At 38.7% G+C, this 23,707-nt stretch overlaps 1 protein-coding gene across 2 annotated transcripts in view; it reads left to right on the top strand.

Moving 5' to 3' along the window:
* Window positions 1–23,707, top strand: part of JMJD1C (jumonji domain containing 1C) — a 304,550-nt gene that overhangs the window by 245,466 nt on the left and 35,377 nt on the right. The gene's annotated exons all lie outside the window — the stretch shown is intronic.

The raw sequence follows: 23,707 nt of genomic DNA, 5'->3' as shown, positions 1-23,707 counted from the left end.
TGCAGTCATTTTTTTTTTAGTGATAAAGTGGTGGCAGGCAGTGAGGGCCTTGCCACTGACATTCATACCTCCACATGCTAAGTAGTCATGCTGCCACCATCATGTAGACAGCACCTCCCATGTGATCCTTGGTCTCCACTGTGAATTCTACCATGGAATGTCTGACTGGACATCAATTCCCCCTCCCTCCCTCCAAGAAGCAGTAAAGAGGCTTCAGCCTTGTCATTCCTATCTTCCCTGTGCCAACTCCAACAAGGTCTGAGTTGATTTTGGTTCTTCTGGGTCACAGTCAGGGCTTTTTCTCCAAGAGCCAATGGAGCTGATGCCAGTGAGGCTTTTTGATGCCTTATTATAACATGAATACAAATTTGCTCAATAGAAGACAATCTACGTGTGAAGATGCATTTGCTTGTGTTGATAGAAAGCATCATCCATTTTACGTTTCCTACTCTATCGTATTCAGGGTTGCAGGATAGCCAAAATGTGTCCTACCACTGAGTAGGTGTATGGCACAGAAAGGATGTGACACCATTTCATAACAGGATGGAAATACTCGTACAACTAAGCGTCACCTGTGGGACATTGGAAAGATTGTATTCATTTGTCCATGTCTGACAGGGAAGAAAACCTGATCTTCCAGCAAACTTATGTAGGCCCAGGGAGAAAAAATGAAAACTCCATTAAAGAGTGCATATCACCTGGAAACTGAACCACAGAAACAAGGGCAATACTAACCACTGTCCCACCACTGGTCTGGAAAACAAACTCTTGTTTTTAAGGCTAGCCAGACAATACTGGGTAAATAAACTAATTTATAAGTGATTGCCACCGGAGTCAAATGCAGGTCTTTTAATCACTATGCAAATATAATGTTTGTCAGGATTTTTCTAAGTGAGCATAGCTGAGCGCAGGGCTTATTTTTCAAGCTGCTTTTAGCCTCCATGCTTGCTGATTATCAAGCCTCCAGCTGGATTCTCATTGTTTCACCGTTTCACCACACTGAGAATCACCTCAGTACAGCTCAGGAGCTGAGAGCTGTCTGGAAGGGGCATGCTATAGGCAGCCATGAGAGCTGCATGTTCCTTCCTTGTCCTCCACTGGCAGAACAGGCATTTGTATGGCCGAACCCACCCCTTAGGAGGCAAGATGAGCTTCCTGCGTCTCTGCAGGGACCCACAGTGCCACCCTCCTGTGACTGCACATTCTTGTTCATTAGTTAATGAAGGCTACTTCCAGACAGTAGTTTGATGAGTTAAAAGCCCTTCACAAAACACACATTATGCTATCCTTCCTCCAACGAATTGGGGGTGCATCTTTATGCATCATGCTGTATGTTTTATGTGTTTTTATGTGTGTCCATTATGCTTTTGTGGTCTCCTTAATTAATATGTTTAATTTCTGGTATTCATTTGCCCTCTACTTTCTTATGTGATAATTTATTGTTTTTAACTTGTTTGTATACACTGGACAGGCTTGAAAAAGGTCAAAATCAGTGCTCTACCTGGACAGCAGAATATAAATTGAATAAAATGAAATAAATAAAACTAGCTCATGTTGAATGTTTAAGTAGCTAATTGGTGGCATGGGCTGCAGATGAGTTTTTGTGAATATGACAGATGTGAAAGTATTAAAGTATATTATGAGTTTGTGTAGCATTTTTTCATGCACAGATTTGTAGTTTTGATAATAATACAGTGAGATACTTGAGGGTGTAGTGTTGTTGTGTGGCAGAATCACTGCTACAGTGTGTTGAAGCTTGAGGCAATGTCAGATGCTTTGTGTTTTTGGTTTGTTACTAAACGGTGGCATACACAAACTGCCATATTACTTTTGTACAGTGATGGTGCAGTACTAAGTTAGGGAAGTCAGAACCTAAGAGTTCTCCATGCTATGCTGCATTGACGACAGGTTGCCTTACCATTCTTCCTAAATAAATACAGAATGATATTTGAAAACAAGTACCAGTATATAATTTTCTCAGATATCAGAGTGTAAATGCCTAAACTGAGAGCAGCAGGCAAGGAGATGCAGAGTGAAAACAACTATTTTCTAATTATTTTTCAGATACTATGTATAAGGACTAAGAACTAGATGCTAATTTATATCCTAGCATTATTTTCAACATTGCTAGATGTGCTGTGTAACTTTAGTTTCACTGGTGAAGTGAAACACTCACTGGCATGAGTATACAACTGCTTGTTGCTGTGCTGACGTCCACCGTTTGACTTGTCTGGTATTTTAGTATGTGTGGCAGTCACATTTATATACTTGTGAAGGAGTTAACATTATAATGTCTGTTGTTCAGTAACTAGTCGGCCTGTTGAATTTGCATAACCCTTACAAAGTTCAAATCGTAACACATGACAGTGTGTGTGTGTGAGCGTTGTTATGTTGTTAGCTGCATGACACACTGCAGGTCTGAGATTTGGCAATGTCATGAGATAAAACGCATGACAGTAACTGCAATTGGATATGAAGTATAAAAATAAAAACAGAAGTGTTTTGTTTTCAGTGTTTGAGATTCAAGAAATGTATACACAGCTGGGGAATTCAGCTCTCTACATTTGAGATTTGAGATGTCAGATGAGAAGTATGTAGTATTTTTAGTGGGATATGCTTATTGAGATTTTAAAGAACAGCTGCATCTGAATGTCAACAGTTTTCTCATTACAAAGTACATTTTGCTCCCATTAAGTAACTCCTGTGACTGTCATGTTCATAGAATATATGGCACTTCCAATTTCTTTCTGTTCTTGAGTTTGCATTCTGGATGCTTTCTTTATTCTTTATTGTGAAGTTTCATGTTATAGCCTTGTTGTATCCTGTCACATCATCTGCTTTCCCACAGGTCACTGAAGAAGTCTTTGTGTAGGGAATGGGAAGGGAAGCCTCATCTGATATTTACAACCTTAACAAACTAGTTTGGTCGCTAGAAGGATGAAACCCTTGACTTTATTTACTTGTGTTGCTGGCGGACCCAACAAGGGAGCTATGAATTCCCATCTGACACAAACTTGCCTGTTATGAGGAGAAGAAGACATTTAGGCCCACTTTTGCAGTGATTTTTTTTTTAAGTTCTAAACAAAGTTTTTTATTGACCATCATTTCAGAACTATCTGACAAATATTTATACCATTGAATAACTACAAGTTATTTCATATTTATACTATCAAATAACTGCAAGTTATTACAAACAACCTTTTACAGTTTTGAATGCACTATTAGAACATGTATACTGTTCACATAGGGTCTCATTTTGGTACATTTTGCATCTCATTGCTGTGATTTTTAGTGGAAACAGGAGATGGTACAGTAGTTATATGAGGCATGGAATGTGCTTAGCCACACCAAGCACTGCTGAGACACTGTAACCAGATTGTTGAACATTTACAGTAGTACACGATTCACCAGGCAGTTACCTCATGCCTTGTTTTAGTCTTATAAGTGGTGCTGCGGTAGCGTTGTCGCGTCACAGCAAGATGTTGTCACAGTCGATTCTCAGCTAGAGCGTCTTCTGTGTGGAGGCATGCGTGAATGGGCGTGCCTTCGTTGAAGGTTGTGCTTCAGGGCTGGTAACTCGGCACGTAAAAATCCACTACCAAACATTAGCGGACCGGAGTTCCGCTGTGGCGACCCCTAACTGGGATAAGCCGAAAGACACAACACAACAACATACAAGTGAAGCAAGGGTAAGGGCTAGAGTTTAAAAGACCCCTCCCCAACATTGCACAATTAGTGATGCAGCTTGCTGCTTCCTGAGATCTTAAACCATCTAACTGCAATACATGGTCATGTACTATAACTTGTGGTGTCTTCCTTTATACCCATATGTAATGGTTGTTCCTGTTTAGTTGCTATGTATTTAGTTGCAACCTGATAGCTAGCTATAGGCAACCATTCCCTCCATTTCGTCAGCAGTGTTACAGTCTCATAGGTTTATAAGTAAGTACTAGGCTAGTTGCGCTTGTGGGCCATTTTAAGCAGATCCAGTATCCTTTGGTGAGAATCAAACCCTGTACCTCCTATGAGATAAACACCTTAACCATTACACTAATCCTTGATCTGTCAACCAGATCCTCATCTCCTCAGGCAAAGTACTGAGGGCTTGTTCCCTTACCAAATGCTGTACAGGCATTTCAGATATGGTGACCTCACATCCACTTCCCAAGTATGAAAATTGGTGCATATTTCTGTAGTATATTCATTCATGCTGTCATTTGCCTTTCTTCTGTGCTCTCTGAATTTCTTTCTGCACACTTCAGGAGGCAGTTTAAAGCATGCAAGTAAACGCATATTTAATTTTATCATTATTCAGACAGTCAACATCACTAAGCTTGCAACTGCACACATTAGCCTGCTCCATGAGCAGAGTAGTTACATACCTCATTCATTGGCCTTGGTCATCTTGGTGCTAATTACATACCCTTTCAAATGATCAAAATCATCCCCATCTTTATGCTCTGGAAAAAAAATTGTACTGAGGTGAGCATCTGTGGTTTGTTTTTCCCCCTCCCTCTGACTCATATAAACCTGGTGAAGGATGATCGTCTCTCCCACCTTTAGCAGTATTTATTCTTGGTCTCGTCTGCCTCCAGCCACTGCATTCCGTCAGTTGGTTCAAGTTCCATATGTTTCCTTCTCCAGTGCCAGACTCTGTAATTCCACTTGGGTTTGAGCCCCCCCCCCCCCCCTTGCAGGAGATTGGATTTTGTCTTTGTCTGCCTCTTACACACTCACTGCACCTACTAGTTTGTTTCTAGCTTTAGTGGGCTGAGCCCAGAAGCACACAGCAGTGCTATCATGTCTTCCTTGAATATAATGGCATGTGATTTAACTTTACAGTCCTTAATCAAATGTGACATTTGCATATTGGTGTTGCCAGAGGAGCTTTATTTCTGCCCATTTTCCTTACCTATTCTCACTAACATAAAACTAACTGCTGGGCAAAACAAAATCTCAATATGTTTACCTTTTAGCTATAAGGGTGAACACACCTTTAGTGGCAAAATTGCCTTGCTCACTAAGCAATTTCAATTCCAATGTCACACCACTGCCACCAAACATGAAATCTGATAAGCCACAGATGAGGTTTGAATCCCATCACTGCCAACTGATGTAACACCAGCTATGTCAGACACAGGAACTACTGCCCTTATGTCCGCTCCACTGCCCTTTGATGGTCACCAGAGAGATTTTTTTGATTCATACCACTCACACCCAAAGGTTAAAGTAGAAATTGTGCACAAAAATGTGATTCGCTGACTAGTTCACCAAGTACAACCTGGCTTCAAGAGCATACAGGAATTATGCACTGATGTTCTTATTGTGGGCTTCGAACATTCCCAGCCAGACCAAGAATACACACTAACTACTTACTAAGCTGAGTCTGTGTCTGTGAAAGTTAGTATCTTTGCTGCCCCTTACCCATAGTAACTGCATTCCAAACAAGTTATTACACACACACAGACACACACACACACACACACACACACACACACACACACACACACACACACACACACACACACACATTCCAAGGAAAGGCCAGTAGGATTCCCCAATTCCCCACAGCTTTCATCATGGAAAGGTGATAGTACTGACACTACCATGAATATTGAGCTAAGAACCCAACATACCATTTACCATGCCACTCTTGATCAGTAGCCAAATAATGCTATTAATAACCACAAATAGTTTTGTATGGAATGGACTGACTGATTAGAGGTGGATACTACAGCCTTCTTTCATGGTTCAGAGTTGTAAACTGTTACCACCCCAGAGTACTTGAGTGAGGAAGATCCAGTTACTGTTCTGTTTTTTCTAGTTAGCCATATAGTAATAAACACAAATGTTTGTGTATAGGAGACCTGTTTGGTCAATTGTAGATGGATGTCAGCAGCTTGTCACCAATAAGTACATGTGCCAGGGTAGCCACTCAGTGGAGCAAACAGTGACTGTAGGTGATTAGGTCACATTGACTAATGTTAATGTGACACCCTGTCCCCATGATAAGATAGGAAAAAAAACAGGAGTTGATGACTAAAGCCTTCTTATAAATTAATTAATAAGATAATGGATTATCAGCCACAAGCTTTTTAAAATGTAGGTAGAAATAATTCTTCACAGAGAAAACAGAAAATAACTGTGAACAAATAGAGTGCAAAAAAGAAAAACACATTTCTACAGTTAAACCTTCTCCTATCTATTTTTTTTAAGAAAATGAGTTCCTGATCCCTAAGCTACAGTGGCTGAATTTCCAGGAAGCCTCACAGGCAGAGACATAATTGCATGAAATAAACCCATAGGTCTGTACACAAGGTCCAGGGAAGATGTCCCCTCAACAGATTTGTTCATTCAACTGTTTGAATTATGCCTGTCTCATGCAATAATCACAGATTAAGTAACCAATATGTAATATTTACCTGCTAATTACTTTGTTTTTCCTGTTTTTGAATGGCTTTATCTTTACCAAATTTGCTAATTGTGTTTTACAGCTTTTAGCTTCCTGTGCTAATAATCAGAGGTCTTGTAATAACAGGGGAGAACAATTGCAATTTTATTTCACGTCTACCATGTATTTCAGATCTTTTCTATAATTCCTATATTTCCCAGCAGAAGGCAGTTATAAACTTTATATGTTTTTTATACTTTGTGTAGGAAAAAGGTCACAGATTCTCAGCATCATTTCATGCCACTATGGGGATAAAACAGTGCAGATTGAATCACATATTTTTAGTTTACCTGCCTCTGGTTTTCATTATAAAGTGTAGCTCACAGAACTGTTACAGTCTGATTCAGAAAACAGTAGCAGATTTATTTCTTCATTCACACACACTTTCTTCTTTTGTGCATTTATTTAATGTTATATAGCATTTGCTGCCTTTGAAAGTACACAGTTGTTGTTACAGAGCATGACCTGACAGTGCATGTGAGTGGTTAGAGGAATGTAGACTATCCAAAGTAATGCATAACAGGAACGCAGTATGTGCTAACAAATGTCACACAGCAGCAGTGCATTTACAGCTTCACAGTTAATGTGTAATAGTAGTAGTTAAGCAGAAATTAAACCATTTCATCGGTAGTGCCTATACCTTGTCTATATACTGCAAGTTTAATATAGCTACAATTAGAGCTTGAATATAACAGCATCACACAAACACCCACAGTGTCCTTAAACACAATGTGGATGCAAAAACAACCAACATCCATCCATCCGTCCAGAACCCCTTATCCTGTTTTGCACAGGAGGTTGAGGTGTCATTTCAGTAGTGACAATCATCTTGAGCCAAGGTTCCACCCACCAGGTGGCTAGCCCTTTGTTTCTTAAATCTACAGTTTAAACTGGGGTTCTTAAATCTGTAGTTTAACATCGGCTGTTGCCTCATTGCTTGTGTATTAAACATCCAGGGTTGTTCTTGTTGTCTCTTCACCCCAGTAGTAGTTTGTAATATTCTGTACTCAGAAAACATTTTGTTTTCTCTGACGCCATATGCTGCAGCTGTACTTCTGCGATGTACTTCTTTACTGGGAATGTACATTTTTGTTTTATATTTACACTGAACAAACCTCACTGATTTTATCATCATAAAAGATGGAAGAACTGCTTTAACATGATAGGATATGTAACTGCTATAAAAGCCACATGTCAAGCAGTACAACAAAGCTTTAAGATGTAGTTTCTTTCTGCTGAATCCGATTTTTGAAAATTTTATTTAAGATAAAACACATTGTTAATAAAAGAGTTTGGTGCAACACATTTGTTCATTTGTATAATCTCTTTCTTTCAAGTGGCTCATTTATTTTTACTTGCATATGTGCTACCTTTATCCCTGTTATACTTAACTTTTGATAATTTTAAGTCCTTTTGGTTTATGACAGGACTTTCTTGGGCCTACAGCACCTCTCACTGTAGTGTACCTTTATATTAAAGATGAAGTCTAACACCATATGTAGATTTTCTATTTTTTTTCTCATTCCTACTTAGCATGTATATGTATCAGGTGGCAGTATTTGCCTATTTTTTTTTTTTACTCAAAATCCATTTAGTGGCCCAGAGTTGCTGTTGCTTTATATTGTCGAGAAACTAAACTGATTAACTGTATTTTGACCATGACTGTAGTGGATTAAGGTGCATTGACTCTTGACAGCAAACTGTAAACACCCGCTTTGGTGAGCTGACTCTGAGGACTTTGCATTCATTGTACTGCTGAATGTTGAACATGATCCTCAGATGACCTGTTTCATACTGCTTAGCAACAGATCTTTACTTAGCGTTGCTGCTTGTACACTATGTTAGTCCAGAGTTAAGGGAAGGGATCATGTGTCAAAGTAATACATTAAATGCCTCAAAATCAATATTAAAGCCACAGGACTAAAGTGAAGATACGTTTTAGCATTTACTAGAGTTGATAATAATAAATCAGTGAAAACAGCCTTAGCTTTAAATAGGACACCTTTAATCAAAGTGTTTATCACTGTTACTTTGGTAGGGAGTCCTGGAAGCCGCGGTGGTACAGCGGTAGCTTTGTTGCCTCACAGCAAGAGGTTCTCCTGTTCGATTCACGGCTGGAGTGCCTTCTGTGTGGAGTTTGCATGTCCTCCCCGCAGTCGAGTGGCCTCCGAAAGACATGCGTGAATGGGCGTGCCTTCGCTGAAGGTTGGGTGTCAGACTGGCAACTTGGCACCTTAAATAAATATATACTGCCAATCATTAGTAGATCGGAGTTTTGCTGTGGCCGACCCCTCAATAGGAAAAGCCGAAAAGACAAACAACAATTTTGGTAGGGAGTCCCCACACAGCAGAGACCTTGGCCTTACTTTTGAACTGTCTGCATAGCTATGCATGCATGCAACATAGTGTCTTGTCAAGTTTTAGTATGCCATGTTGTTGTTCCCACTTTCAGTTGTTTGCTCCTGTAATTATTTTTCTTGGATCTTGTATATTTTTCCAGCTTGGTATAATGCCTGCTACAGCATTTCCTGGCTTTTTTGATAATTTACAGCCAGTTTAAATTCTCTTTTTTCAAGCTGTGTTTTGCATTAAATGTTTATGGAAGTGTATTTTCTGCTTTTTATGCATATGTGTATGTGTGTGTGTGCATGTATTTTTTTGCTTTTTAGACTAACCTTTCAGTCTAGATTTTGCTACACATTTACATTGTGAGGTTTTCAGTCTTCTAAGCAGCCTTCACCTGTTGCTAGGGAACTAGACACTCAACACTCAGCTATTTGAAACCCCTTTCTGCAGTTTGTACTGCTATTGTTTTCAAGAGCATATGATTTGTCAGAAAACATGCAATCCCAACTGTTCAAAAAATCATTGCCGTAACTTCCAAGTACCAGATGCTTGCAGAGCCTTATTTCTGAATTTAATGTTGAGTTTTGTTAGTCATACAGATGACTACATTAATTGGGGGGTTTTAAACAGTTGCATTTTACCGGATTTGGCAGTGTTACTGGTGAGGTTTAACAACCATTGTCCAGTTTGTTGGAGGTTCCGGTATTGTTCAGGAGTTATTCAGTTTTGTCAAGTTTTGGTCAGTTTTGTGTCTAATGTAGTTTATAACAATTCACAGCTAATGTGCTCTAAGTTCTGTTGTTTTGTGCAACCTGAGATATTGCACTGTGATATCATATTCGTGTCAGTTTGTAGCAGAACATACAACTTAATTTCAGACACTTCAGTTTGTCTGGTTTTTCAGTGTTGTATCTGATCCCCTCATTCCCATAATTAAATGTTAGTGTCCTTAATTACTAACACATCAATGCAAGTGTTTTTTGCATATTTTGTTTAGAAGCCTATTAGGTCCCCACAGCAATGGTTGGTACTTACTGAGTGTGTTTGTGTCAGATGAGGTAATAGTCGAGCATTTTAGTATGCTGTTCATGCTGTTTTGAGGTAAACATAGTCATTGTACAACAACCCCTCCATTATTATTCCAAAACGTGCATGCTGATTGGTCAGTGTGCACGTTGTAAATCAGAGTTATAGTAATGGGAAAAGGTCCGGTCGCACGGACTTTTTCCATCAGTATAACTCTTTATTTTTTTTACAGCATTCTCCGTTGCTTGTTACAACCTGCCTCGCCATGTTAAACGAGTTTAACATAGCGAGACAGCTTTTAAAAAAAGCAAAGGAGCATCTCCGTTGCTTTTTTTAAAACTGTCTCACTATGTTAAACCCATTTAACATAGCAAGACACTTTAAAAAGCAACGGAGATCTTGCTTTCTCCATTGCTTTTTTCAAAACTGTCTCGCTATGTTAAATGGGTTTAACCTAGCGAGACAGCTTTAAAAAAAGCAACGGAGATTCTCCGTTGCTTTCTTTAAAGCTGTCTCGCTATGTTAAACTCGTTTAACATAGCGAGACAGGCTGTAAAAAGCAATGGAGATCTTGCTTTCTCCGTTGCTTTTGCCCACAGCTCTGATGTACTGCGTAAATATACGCATGCGCCGTACATCAGAACTGCCGCAGAATACCCAGACAGCTGTGGAAGGGCAGCAAGGAGGCATTATACAATGCCATTATTTAAGAAAAGTAATTATTTTTTTTCTTAAATAATGTCATTAGATATAATAACCATGCGTGGGTGTGGGTAATGCTGGATTTACCCACTGTTGGCTTTTATTTGGCCACTCGGGCTTCGCCCTCATGACCAAACCACACCAACTGTGGGTAAATCCAGCATTACCCACACCCAGGCATGGGTTATTGCTATATGGAACTGCAGTGTGTCTTGGACTGATTTTAAAGTCAGTAGTGCCTGCTGTCCAGTAAGTACTCTGAGTTCTTCTGCTGTAGACTTACTGTGTTTGAACCGTTCTTATAAGAACAAAGTGCAGTGATGTGCAACATAGTTACTATATTAATCTGACATGTCTTGTTTTGCCTCAGTCTTTTATATCTAACAGGGCTAAGTTTCTTTATAAAATTATGTAACCTTGCTGTTTGTACTAAATGGACCAGATTTCAAAAGAGTTGCTCTTAGTGTATGTCTGCCCAGATTCTGAAAGATCTCTCTGTGTAAGTGACTTAGTTTGGTGTAAGGCCCATCTATAAACAGGCTTACACTGGGGACCAGATTCCAAAACACCTGGTTGTAGCCTGCTGTTAGTGTAAGTGGTCACTTACACTACGAGCAAATGTTTTGGAACTGGGCCCTTTGTTTCTGCAGTTTTTCTTCGTAGGCCTCCACCGAAAATGGATCACAAGCCAGTTGATTAGTTAAGTTATCAAAACATACATTCATCCATATATTATCAATAGTTATTGAGAGGGGTTCAGACAGCACTTTATTTTATTACTATGTAGATTAAAATTGTACCAAATTTCTACAGGAAATATAGTCAGGACCTTCAAATCAGCACCTCACAAGTCTTTGTTCTTTTTTTAAAAACTTTTATTGAATTATTAGCTACACTTTTATTGAATTATTAGCTGTGACAAAGGCAAACTTAGATCTACATAAACCTAATCAAATCATTTTAATAAATTCATTTATATTCTGTATTATATTCCTGCATTCTGTTAATCACCATTACTCTTCCAAAACGTTTTTTCTTCATGTATTGTTACTACAGTTACCATTTTTTCTGTGTAATTTACTCCCACCTTTTTCTAAAGATTCCACTTCTGTTTTTTATCTATGGTACAATATTCACTATTTCAGGTATAGTTGGTTTAGATTTTGACTTCCTTTTTGTAGTAATTGTTGTTTTGACAATAACTAGAATTAAACTTTACAAGGCTTTACTATGTTTAGACAATTCAGATCCTTTAACCCAGCTCAAAAAAAAAATAATTTCCGTAGTTACACTCATTTGCTTTCCCAGTATTCCTGACAAAGAACTCTGCAGGGATTTTTTTAAGTGTGCCAATTCATTACATTCCCAAGACATGTTTGCCCAGTTATCTGTTTCTTCCCCATCAGACCTCCAACATTTGCCATCTATCTGAGTAAAAATTCTTTGTGGAGTCCAATTGGGTTATAAAAATGTCTATCAAACACTTCCAGGCAAAAATACTAAATCTTCTGGACTTTGTTGCATATCTGGGAGCCAAACGTGTCCTCCCATTGTTTTTTTTTTTTTCTGAATTGCATATCTAATCTCTATTCCCAATCTTTTCTGACTTCTTCTGATTGGTTTCTATAGTTATTCGTGCAATATTTTATCTGCCCGACTAATTGTCACTTTTTAACAGCAGCTTCTGTTCTAGTTTCAATTAAAAACTCTACCAGTGCAGATCTTTCATTTAGGATTCCCCTATCCCTTTCTCTTTGTCTATACTCTGATATCAATACCTGATAGGGAAGGCAGTCACTAGCCTGCAATTCAAATGTCTTCTTGGCCTCTTCCCGTTATATTAAACTTCCTTCTCTAATTATTTGTTTCCAGTACCTTGGTTCCTTTGCCAGTTTTCTCCAGTAAATTCCAGTCCCCTCTTGTCTGTTCTGTGTACCCCTAATTGCAGCTATCCCTAATAAAATTGTTAGAAAGTTATTTGATGAACAACCTAAACAAGGAGATGCATGTTTGTTGACGAAACTCGTATGTCTGCCATTCCCTTTGATGTGCAGCGGGGAGCCCCAAGACCATACTCATTCTTATACATGTGTGCTTGCGACTGCAGCTGCACTGGTAATGCATTGTTTGTTTTAGTAAGTGTTTATTTATTAATATTAGTAGTAGTAGTACTTATATAATGTAGGTGCCTTGCACCTGCAAATCAGTTTTCATCTATGACCTGTTACAGTAAAAAAAAACATGTAACAAAAATAAATGTAATTATGCATTAGAACATAGTAAATAAACAACACTATTCTTATGGTTTAAAGTAATGGCTGGAGACCTAGTCAGAATACAGTTTTCATCCATTGAATGATACCATGATTCTGATCACAGATGCACCATACATACTCATATTTAATACATGCTTTAAATAAATTTATATTAAAACACCACAAAAGTAGCTCTGCACATTTTGAAGGGAGCACCATCATCCTGACCCAAGCCTGTTTAGTACTGCATCATAAGTGCATGCATTGACATATGTAGTGGTGGTGTGGGGAAAGACAAAAGCTTCCCTTGCAACTACTGTATGTAATGTGTATATTTAGTACACAGTGTGATGCAGTAAGTAGTTTAGTATCACTGAACTGTCAGTCATGCTACAGTCACAATGTCTGTTGTTTTGCACAGACTTCCAGGGGGTGAAATATCTTAAGTAACACAACTACATTAATACCCTGTGCTGTAGTACAGTATATCCAGAGCAGTTCTTACTCTTAGAAGTTTTACAGAGTACAATAAACCGCTGCTCTTCAAAGGAATAAAGTCAATGTTTTACTCCGTAAAACATGACTTTTATTTGCCTGCTCTCGGCAACGTTCAAAATAACTGCTTTGTTTGAAGGAAAAAGTGAGGGAGATGATTTCTGACAACTTGGAGCATTGACTTTTCATCATACCTCTCAGCTGTTTAGAAGTTTGCATAATATCTAGATTTTTGCTTCATATTTTCAGTCTGTTTCTCATATAAAATGCCATGGTTTTTTGGCAAGTCACTCAGAGTTGAAGTCATTAAATAATGATAGACATGTGAATTTTAGACTTCAGCAAATGTGAAACCTGTTGTTTTGTTCTAGCCACTGTGTTTATAAAAGCAATATGTAAAAATCTGTCCCTGATTTTGGACCTTTATCCAGCCAGTATTTTTACGTTGTTCAGAATTCTTGTGGAAAGAAAATGAGATATATGATTCCTATAAACTAGCCTTTTCAGTGATGGGCGTCATTCTGTTTTTCCTGGTAGGCTTCCATGACGAAGGAAGTGGCTGTGTTTATTTTGCAGGATTGCCTGAAAAAGCCTTCAGAATGAAGGCTATCTTATCTCTCTAAGAGATCTACTTACAGCTTCTTCGCTGTCTAGATTTACGTTAGAAGACAGCTAGATGGATCTGTTTTTTAACAGTGCTGCATATATTTTTTTTTGTCTTAGCAGTTGAAAGAAAGACTTTAGACCCATTTTGTGAGTTCAGAGGACTACCTCTGCAGGTGTCAGGACAGCTAGACTATCCTTGTATATGCTATGTCTTATTTTGTAATTACTTCAAAAATAGTTTATTTAACCCACAACATGAGTAAATTCTACATTTTTTTATTGTTGTCACCTGACTGGTATTCTCCTACTTGTACTGTTTAATTTATTATGTTTGAAGCGATTAAATTGTATTTAGGTTGAATTCAAAACAAGGTGGTTAATCAAGTTTCTTTCTTCTTTTCCAAACCGAAGTTGAACAATGTGATGTATGAAAAGAGGAAATAGAAGATGGGTCTTTTTTATTCACTGATGCTTTAAGCTTTGTTACACAGCCCTGTAGACGTAACCAAATATTAATATGAAGTCGATGTTCGATGCTTGCTGCTGTGTCATTCCTTCTCTGTTGCTGACCACCTCCTCTCCCTCGTAGTTTTGCATCTGGCCTATTTTAAAAAAAAGTAAAGATGTTATACATGTGCTGTGAAAAATGAGAGTGACTGCACAGCAATTCTTACCTCACAGCTCATTAAAGAGTTCATTTAGATGTACCTTAGTGTATCTGATGTTTCCTTAGGCAGAGGTGGTACCAGAGTAATGATAAATGTAGACTCCTCCCTGTTTTCAGTCTGTGAGCCAAGATAGCAAGATGATACCACTCACTGGAGTTTCTAAATAGTTCCCTTTGATGCTCTTGTTAGCAGTCAGCTTCTAAATAGACTGTTATTAGCCTTTTCAAGTAACAACATTTAATTTGCTTTCTTTTGTACAAGAAATGTATACTGTGACTGAGATAGAGAGAGCAGGAGTATTATTAACCTGAAGCAAGAAAACTCACCTATGTTACTTGGCAAAGCAACAGTAGTTCCATAAAATTCTCTCTGGAGTTTGCAGCTATTAAAAATCAAAGGGTGTTAGTACATTAGGCAGCTTGTCTCAAAAGCTTCACAAAGAAAGCTTGGAGTCTAGACAGTTTAGTTCTGAGTCAGTGAAGAAAGAATGTGTATGGGGGGGGGGGGGGGCAATAAAAGGCAAAATGATAAATTGTGAAAAGCAGAGGCCATAGCAAGGAAACAGAATTTCACCAACCATTGTGGTGAAAGGTAATAAAATAATGTTCACCATTTAGAGTGATGCAAACGTGTCAGCATTGAATAGAAGATTTAATAAAAATTCTGTGTATGTCTTAATTTTGTGTCCATAACTGACCTTTAGGCTTGAATCACTGGACTCCCATTAGTTAAAGGCTGCCATGACTGAGGTATACCACTGTTTGCTGATGGGCAGGTAGAAAAACAGAACAGGGGAAGGTAGGTGGCAGGGGAGGGTCATCATATACTCACTGTGAAAAGTTGATTTTGAATGTAGACTTGGTCCAAAATTCAGAGGAATCAAAAACAAACCTACCAAATGTACAATAATGTAAATATAACTAACATGTTTTTGCACAGGAACAACATCCCCCTCTCTCCCTGTATTGGGGATTTCACCCCCTTCATCTTCACACTTAAATACATTAGTACTATGGTCACACAACTGAATAAGAACACCCTGAAAGGATGAAAATGTTATTTGTCCAGAATGTAATTTCACATTACAGAGAATTAACAGGAAATATGGTTGGGGATCCATAACTTTAGGAAATTGTGATCCAAGAGATAATGGTTGACCAGTTAGTTGCTGACCATGTGCATGACAGTTGTTGATCGCACATAGACTTGGCCTTCAGGAAAAAAGTGAGAAATAATTAGTAGAAAGCAATAGACTGTAAAGGTGTATCCACAAGGAAATAAAGTCTAAAGGTAAAGAGTCAGTACACCTCCTTTATGGGGCCCTGGTCAGGTTGTAACTTTAGTGTGTGCCATGCAAGGTGAAGCACATCAGGCTACTGGAAGGAGTTAAACTTGCATAGCATGGAGAGGAAGGGGTATGATCAGTAACTAAAACAGATAAAACTCTTCTTACTTGAAACCAGAAGAGAGCAGGGGCATAATATGATATTTCTGCAGAAGGTCAAGTCAGGAAAGTAAGGAAGTCATTCTGAACAGGAAGGATAGAGGGGAAGGGGGGCACAGGTAGCACACTATATGAACTAATTACTCCCTAGAGCTCTTAAAGTACTTTTTTACAGAGAGGGTTGTGAACCCATGGAACACACTGCAGAAATGGGTCATGGAGCAGAAATCTCCAAAGGCATTCAAGAGATCATAGGACAGATGGAAAAAAATGTAAGGGAGCGAAGTTAGGGATGGAGTGAAGTCAGAATGTTAATGCGCTTAAAAAGGCAGATTAGACAGTTGTATTGACTCCTGCTGACAAGTAAACATAATATGACAACAAAGCAGTGTGCTTCAGTTGTTGCTTCCCCTTGATAGTTCTACACTTGGTGATTGTGCTTCTAAGTGTTAATCATTTATACATTGACTTTCTTTAATCAGAGTCAAAATCCAAAAGTTGCCTACTGCAGAAACTTTCCTAATAGACCAGCTTGTAAGGTGAGTGCATTTGTTAGGTTCACTAAAAACTGATCCTCTTTGCACACCATAGTTTGTTTGCTGAGGCCTCTGTTGTTTCCCCACTGTGCTTCCTTACTAGTCTTTTCTGGCGTCTTCCTTCTCCATTGTTTTTAATGGGCATTTGCAGCAGTGCTTCAGGTCTCGGCAGGTGTACTGATTTAACTAAGTCTGACTGCAGTTTCCCTGATCTGTCTGCTTGTACGTTCAATTCCACCTTGGTAGGAGGTACTGGACTGTCTTTTCTTCCTACAGGAACTCACTCTTCTCCTTCAGAGTATCAGTGGCACCTGCCTCTGATAAATTGCAGAAGCATATTTAGTTCACTGCCAGTTTTACAGTTCCTTCTATCCTGATATTAAGAAGTTCTGTTTTGCTTGTCACTTCCTCCTACAAGGGGCTCGGATCCCTTCCTCCAGAAAATCCATCTTTCTACCTATACACCTTTCCTCTGCTAGATCACAGAAAAAAATATTCCTGTTTCAGGTTTGTAGCATTCGCCTTTGTACTTTGTCCAGCTTTGTACAATAGTTTTCTTTTTGTTCTGCTTATGGTTGCATTTCAGTTAACATTTATAACTTTTTTTTATTAATGTCTTATAAAACGTCGTACACCACTCAGCAGACTTTTGGAAGTTTGGTTACTGAACTTGCTTTGTCTTTTGTACTTCAGTCTGATTTCATATCAACTGGATGCAAGAAATTGTTTTTCTATTCTTTTTTTCATTTGATCAACATACCTTCACTGATCAGCCCTCAGCTGTTGTCTCTTCTCTAGTTTCCTGAATGACCTCCTGTTCATCACTCCTCAGACATTATATTTGCATGCAACCGTCAGTTTCATCTTCAGAAACCAGGTATAGTGAGTGTCTCAGTATGTTTTTGACTGTGCCTTTTCATTTAAGTTTCTAGAACTCTCTATCAATATCTGTCACATTACTTTCTTTGCCACCATTCTTTGTATGTGTACTTCTTTGTGGCAAGGAGCAAAAGGTTTCCATTTCCTTTATATATTCAACATTTCTGGCATTAACTGGCAACCAGATGACGGCAGGAATTTGATAAAGCAGTGGACATTATCACAGATACCAATTCTTTGGTGCTACCTGTAACTCTGAGTATGTCTGGAATTCTGCTTGTTTTTACTCCCAGCCATTACATATCCAGACTTTTGTTTTCTGCAAGAGGGCAACCATTGAGCAGAAAGGCAGTCTTTACTTCATCCACAAACGGGGAGCGGTTATTGTATTGCCTTTTATCCATTGCTGTTTTGTGTCTGTTTCAGTGTGTCATTGTTCCCAAACTAACATGACTGATGGGATTCCAAAAACTAACCCTCAATGCAAGCCAGACATGCTGGTTTTAACTTGTAAAGTGTTATTTCATTTCTTCAAGGTATAACAGTAAAGGTGAGAGTCACGTAATGCAAACAAGTACCATAACATAACGTAAACATGGTGAATGTATATTAAGAAAAGGTTATCTGGGGGTCCACAATCATGTGATTATTATTAGTATGACCTCAGTATTAAATACCCAAAAGAGCTGAGGAATTGATACATCTAGATGCAGTTAGAACGTGGAAGAAATATTCCATTAGTTTGTTAGGAGATGATGTAGAAGCACAAATCCTGTGTTGTAAAGGAAGACAAGACCGTAGTAATCCTTATAAGGAACTCCACTGAACACAAATTGAGCACAAACAGCTTTAAACAAATTTTCTCATCTTCCATTTGTGAAAGTGCCAGGTACTTAAGCTGGTAACATACAACATCCAAGAAAATATGTACAAGCTATGCACTGCAGACAGTATGTCATTTGATAGCTTTATCATTTCTCAGCATGATTCATTTTTAATTCCTGCAAAATTTAAATAATGTAGCTACTGAACAGCATGTAAGAGGTTTAAGCTTTTACTTTCATAGCTCATATTGTAACTGAACATATTTTAGTGCAGTTAATGATTGATCAGAAATGTGTAAAACATTGAAAGCTTTGTAAAGGTAAGCAACCATCTCACCTACTTTCCATTACTTATTAAAGTATGTGCTTGATTTCCATTAATCTTTTGCCTGTTGTACATTGTACTTCTTGTTGTTGCCTGTAGAGCATACTCTGTCCTATTTTAAGTGTTTTTCAACATGTTATGATGTAATGTAAATGATACCTCAGAATAGCAGTAATTGTTCAACATTTGTGTGAATGCTTTTCATGGCTCTTGGCATTCACTGCTGTTATACTGCCCATCACCACATTTCCTGCTGTTTCTTCCCTCATGTTATAAGTCTGTAAACCTTTAGAGATCTCCTTTAAAAGAATTACTAGTTTCTGTAACATTGTTTACTCTGAATATTCTCCACTTGGCTACAGTTTTGCAAATTTTAATTGCTGGTGTACCATTTCACTGAGTTTTCTGTACTGCTGCTCACAGGCACATCCTTCCAAGTTGGGCTTTACATACTAATACTACACTGCAACTTCATCACTTAATTTTGATGTTTTGTCGAATCTTGGATTTGTACATCATCTTGCCATCTGACATTAGCCCTTCACTGCTTTTTGTTTGTTTTTTAGCTGTTTTTCACTGGATTATATCTACTTTGCTAAGACTACCACTGAAATCTATGCTAGTATAGTGTTACATTACTTTTTCAATTCTCTGTGACTGGTACCATCCATAGCTGCAGTGACTGATTCAAAGCTTTGTTGTCAGTAATTATAATATTCTTTTGTTGTTTGTTACCAGGCTCACTGTAATTTGCAGAATGTCTGTGGTCATGATACTTTCCATTTGAAGACATTCCCTAAGTCTGATATCTTCTTATGTGCTAGTTTTACAGTAAGTCTGTGTATTGATAAGCAAAACAGCAAAAGGACACCAAAATAAGTTACAGAACTTGTACATTCTTAACAAGATTCATAAAGACATGTAAACAAAATATACAGGCAGAATCACCATGATTTTTCACAACTTAGAATCCTTATTTTTTATTTTTAGACACAGAAGTGTGCTAAATTGCCAGTCCATGCCTTGGCTACATGGCTTAGAGGAATGGAGCTTCAGTTGTGCCAGATGACCCTATTTTGTTTAGTGGCTTGGGTGATGGTGGAGTTGAGGGTGGGAAGGACTGGCAGTTGTCAGCTTGCCCACTGTAGGAGGGAGGGCGGGGTTTCTGAGTGTCATCTGGCACTTGCCCATTGATGGGGTACTGCTGTAATTGAAAAACAGACTAACACTGAATTTAGATTAAGGGACTCAAAAGCTGATGCTGTATACAATGATTCATGTGTTTTGAGCAGTTTGTCCCTGTTAAGGCACAAGAAAAAAGTCCTGCTGTACAGAACAGTGTATGCAACTTCACATTCCATGCTTCCACTTCCCTTTCATAACCTACTAATGAGGTGGTCGTAACACTGGATGTAGTACTGGAATGCTAAGAAGATGTTGAAACAACACTGAATAGCTCTTGGTCACCTGGAAAGTACACTGATGAAGAAAAAAATTGCCAGCCCATACAGTTAAGTTTAGTAATATGAAGTAATAATATTGCTGTGCAAAATGAAACTGCTTATCACCTGCTGAGGAAAAGATGCACCTTAAAGGTGGCATCATGTCAGACTTGTGTTAAATTAACTATACTGACAGGAAACACACAAACAAGCAAATTTAAACAATGCAAGTCTTCTGAGAATTGGCCTTTAGTTTTAGAAACTAAGAGATCAGCCATTTACCGTACAGTCCTTTTCTAGCCGGCCAGTCCAGTTCATTGCATTCTGTTTGAATGTGAGCATGTATGCATTCTTGCATGAATTTTTTATCAATGAATAAGTAAAAAAGAATGACCAGCTGCCAGGTATAAATAGCTTGATAAGGGCTTATCTGTGTAAAGACAGCTTCCACTTCCTGTAGCTGTACATCTTTAATGTCTGTGTCCAGCATGTGTCCAACAGTTTTTGGATGTGGTACAATGAACCTCGTATGGACAGGGCACAGTTCTCACTTAGTCATATTATAATGACACCTATGGCTTAGCAATGTCCACAGTAAAATTTAATGCAACTCAAAATCTTTATCTTCCCGCTTTTGCTGACATGCTCACTTGCCCAAGGATATAATGATGATTAAGCAGAGTTTTGTGGGGGTGTACTGTTTTGAACTAAATGGAAGTTAAAGAAAGTGTATTGCTTAAATTGGTTTTATGGTCACCTATGGATATATAGGTTCATAGATGTGTACTAGGCTAATGGTTCTGGAGCCTTTCAAAGCCTAGCCCATAGAAGTGCCCTGGCATTGTGCCGTCCGATGTTAGTTCCCAGCGCCTCTATCAAGCAGACACTGGAGTGATCCCCAGGGTGAACTTTCTATTTCCCATCCACTCATCAAGATTTCTCTTGAAGAGGGCCAGTGAGGTGCTCTGCTTGACATGTGTGGGAATTCTATTCCAGAGCATGGGCAGTCTCTGGGTTATGAACCTGTCCCTCCAGCATGTTCTGTTGATTGTGGTAATGAGGTTGAGGTCACTGGAACGTGTGGTGTGGAGGGATTTGGATTTCTTTAGAAGTAGCATTTCTAACAGAGCTGGGTCAGACATGGCTTTGTAAGTCAAGCAGAGATCACCTTTTAATAGATGATATAAGACAGAGAATAGCTGGAGTTTTTTTAGTCTGTCCATGTAGGACATGTGTTTAAGGCTTAGGAGTACTGCGGTGGTGGTGCAGCAGTAGCGTTGTCACCTCACAGTTAGACGTTGCCCTTCGATTCTCAGTTAGAGCGTCTTCTGTGTGGCGACATGCATGAATGGGCGTTCCTTCATTGAAGGTTGTGCGTTAGGCCCGGCAAGCCAGCACTTAAAACTCTACTGCCAATCATTAGCAGACCGGAGTTCCGCTGTGGCGATCCCTAACCAGGAAAAGCTGAAAGACACAAACAAATCCTCTTTGTGAGGTACTTTTGTGGCCTTTCCAGCTGTTGCATGTGTCTAGTGAGGTACATGCCAAATGGGGAATTATACTCAATGATTGGCCTAATGAGCGAAGAGTAGAGAGAGAGATGATGAGATGATGACCTCTTTCTTCCTGGATGCAAAACCCTTGGTAATGAGATGTGACACACAGGACTTTCTGACCACAGTGGCAATGTGGTGGTTGAAGGAGAGGTTGCTGTCAACCTGTGTCCCCAGATCTCTTATAACTCCTTCAGTGTTCAATGGGCTCCCATCAATGTTATAATTAGTGGGAACTGAGTTTTTCCTAAAGGGGATGATGAAGCATTTTTTGGCATTAAGCTTAAGACCATGATTTCAACACCAGTCATTGGTCTCAGTGAGGCCTTTCTGTAGGCTGTCTACATCACCTGGGGAGTTACTAATGACTCCCAGCTTGCAGTTGTCTGCAGACTTGGTCAGCCAGAGTCCCAGCTTAGTTAGTCCTTGTCATTGTTCAGTTGCTAGCATTGTTTCTTGTCAGAACTTATATTAGCACTTGGGTATATCTGTACTACTTGAAAATGCTGTCTCATGTATGTTTGTGTCACACATTTTATTTACTTTTTGTTTTTCTGCTTGTCTCTGCTCCCCCCTTCCAATGTGTACCAAAAGGACTGTTTCCAATTGTCAGGCCATTGTTGATGTTTTAGAAATAACACCAGTGCTGAACTGCAATTAAAAGTGTATTGTGACACCTTGCTGTATATAAAACAAATCTCTGCTATGATAGCAATACTTTTTTTCCAGTGCAGAGGAATCTAGTTATAAGTTGTCTAAAAGGAGCTAGATTTAGTTTAAACACTAGGGTGTCCAGAAAAGGGTTTCCTGTTACACACAGGAATTGTGTTTTGGGACTGTCATGTAATGGCAGTGTTAAAGAAGTGTTTTAACAAAGAATCGTTCTGTGGTGGGCAGGGAGAAAATGAGCCAGATGTGTAGTGCCATAGTTTCCAGATGACATCACATCCTCTGTCTCTCTCTTCCCATGAAGCCTAGCAGTATCCAGGATATGTTCCTACCGCTTCTAATGAGAAAGGAAGTGCTTTATAGGGAAATTTCTGTCTTGGGTGTGACAGTAGTTAAGGGTTTCCTCATAGTTAAGGAATACTGTAGGAAGAATAATAAAAAAAAAGCAAAACATATATGATCCTTGGTATGAAAAAAAAATATTGCATGACTGCTTCTGTCAGTGAGCATGAAAGTTAGGGGACTGTAGACAGCGACACAAATTTTGACAGGACAGGCTGTGACTTAGACTCTCAGACAGGGGAGGTAGAGTAGAAAATGTATTATCATCACTTAGTCTTAAACCAATAATTACTTCAACCTGAACAAAAAAACCCAAAGACTTAAGCGTGAATCAGAAAGTTATTTGAATGTGAAAGTCTGAAACAGATGGCCTTTACTCAGAATGTAGTGTGTGAAAGATAGTATAGTTTGCTTGGGTAAAATCCCTCTGCAAAAGATGTCTCAAAACACCTTCAAGTACAGATTCTTAATTTCAATAACATTTTTAATATTGCTCCTCATACATAAGCTTATTGTCCCTTTTTTGTAGTTGATTAAAAATGCACTGTTTGGTAGTTTGTTTAGAGCAGATGTTCTGTATATGATTAAATCAGCAAATTAGTATATGTAATATACATACATCTGAAGTACAAGTTTTGCGAGCAGGTACGCTGTGTATCAGGTAAAACTTGAAGTATGAATACAGAGGCATGATGTGTAACTCGAACAATGGCAGCTTTTTATTTCAAAGTTCAAACGCTGCATACTTTTGAAGCATACAATCCCCTTGCACCCCCTCCACTGTTGCTGCTTTATTACACCATGGAATGGCACAGAGCATAAGTAAAGGGATACTTTGTTTTGCTCAACCCCCCCCTTTTCCAGGATTGTGTGACCTCAGTTGAAGTTTATTACCAGGGTGCTTTTGGGTGACCAGGGAGATTAGTCCTTCACAGCAGAAACTAATTTTTATTTTAGATTTCAAGCATTTTACTTTGTTGTCAGTCACTTTTTCTTTGCTGCCAACATTTGGCATTATTCAGTCTGTATGCCTTCCATCTTGTTTTTTAGTGTTATACCATTCAGACTTTAGCTAAAGCATTAAAAACATGGACAAACCTTAGCTGTGTGGCATAGAGGGGTAACAGCCTTGGTTATGCTCCAG

This window comes from Protopterus annectens, chromosome 14.part0 (assembly GCF_019279795.1).
Source record: "Protopterus annectens isolate FY-2018-M chromosome 14.part0, PAN1.0, whole genome shotgun sequence".
Lineage (NCBI taxonomy): Eukaryota > Metazoa > Chordata > Ceratodontiformes > Protopteridae > Protopterus > Protopterus annectens.
This window is presented reverse-complemented; position numbering and strand designations above follow the sequence as displayed.